This window comes from Coloeus monedula (assembly GCF_965178545.1).
Source record: "Coloeus monedula genome assembly, chromosome: 19".
NCBI classification, from domain to species: domain Eukaryota; kingdom Metazoa; phylum Chordata; class Aves; order Passeriformes; family Corvidae; genus Coloeus; species Coloeus monedula.
In genome coordinates this window covers 2841149-2842946 of record NC_138799.1, presented here as the reverse complement: position 1 = coordinate 2842946, position 1798 = coordinate 2841149, and positions in this window count along the sequence as shown.

The window sequence follows — 1798 nt, the reverse complement described above, 5'->3', positions numbered from 1 at the left end:
AGAAATTTATGGAGCCAAACTCTTGTGTGTGTGTGTTGTTTTATTTTTTATTTGAAAGAATGTACAATTGCCGCCTGCAATTTTTTGTCCGGGCTGGCAAATTCTTTCCATTCCAGAGAAATAAAGGTCCCTGGATTTGACACATGCTGCTTAAAATCTTTATTTTTTTCCTTCTTCATAAGGCTGATCTCAGCTAGTCCAGATGTGCTCAAAGATCAGTTCTGGGCTGCTCCCTTATTTTGTGGCTTCTCTGAGCAGAACCAGAGTTCCTGTGAGGCACTGGGAACCGCAGTGTTTTTCAAAGGGGAAGCAAGAGCTATTTTTGGAGATTTTTAGACATGTGTCCAGGCAAGGCTTTAAGTGTTCTTCTCTCTGATGCCAGCGGCGTTGTTTTGGGACTGGCTCCAAGGGCAGGTTGCCCCTTCGTGTTTAGCTTGAAGCTTTTAAGCGTGCTGTAGCTTGGCACGAGGTGGATGTTCATGCCTGTGAGTCCTGGGGGACACGACCAGGCCACCTTGTGAAAAATAAACACTTTAATCAGGGTGGGCTCATTCTGCAGGCAGTGTCCTGGGAGGTACAGGAGCTCTCCCCTCTGTTCTGCTGTTCCCCACAGCCTGCAGTGCATCGCTAATGGTGCCTTCACAAGGATTTTAACCTCTTGCCCATGTTCATTCTTCAGCACTCTCCGCTGCTTCAACTTTTATTTTGGGCCAGCAGGTTCTTTAAATAAAAGGTTTCTACTCAGTGTCTCTTTCTCCCTCATCCCTCACCTTTCCTTCAAGTAACCTGGTTCTGAGGCTTGGGGAGGGCAGTTCAGGGGATGGTCTTGGGTGGGTGCAGGAAGTTCTGAGATGGATGGTAAGGAGATGTCCTATGACACTTATCAGGGGTAAAAGCCCCAGGGTTGTACCCAAATACTGGCCTGAAGTGAAACCAAAATCCTTCTGCAAGTGTTTCTGTGAACTCCTCTCAGCAGCATTCATTCTGTGGGCCAGTGGGAGAAGAAGAGTTTCTTTTAGCTGTGTTAAGGTGATCCTAAGAGCCTCCAGGACACTGTGACTACTTCTACAAACACCTCTAAACCCCATTTAGCACCCACCTATTTGCTGCTTTAACCCCAGGTGCTTTCCAGCCTCCTGTAATGCGAAGCCCCAAACCCAGCATCCCGTTCCGTGCAGTCCAAGGTTTCCTCCAGCCTACTTGGAATTTTAAGAGAAATGGGCCAGGACCAGTAGAGATGTAAAAGGGTTCACTCCAACTCCTCTCTGTGGCCTTCCTTCCACTTTGGGGATCTCAACCCAGCCTTTTTCAGGCTTTTAAAAAAGTGATTTAGCACTGAGGTAACTCCCAAGCACAGCTGAGTGGGCATTTCAGAAGCCCTGTACCTCACCTCTCCTCTCCTCTCCTCTCCTCTCCTCTCCTCTCCTCTCCTCTCCTCTTGTGTTTCATGAGCTTTTCCCAGCACAGAGTGACTGCTGGCAGGATGAGAAGAGAAGAACAATATGTTCCTGGAATTGTCTCCAACCTGCCCACTCTCGTCTTCCTCTGCAAGGCTGTGGGAGCAAGGGGAAGAAGTTGAATTAAGTGTTCAGCCAGTATTTTATGAGGACAGTGCAAGCAAAATACAAACAGTTGGGGAGGCTTCGGCCCTGGAGCTCCAGCTTTGGCTGCAGTTCAATTTTTATGGCAGTTTAAGCTGTTCGTAGACTTTTTTTTTTTTTTAAATACTCTTTGCACCACACTTGGAGCCAAAGCCAAACACTGAACTGGTGCCTCTCCACTCCAGTGGCTGGTTTGC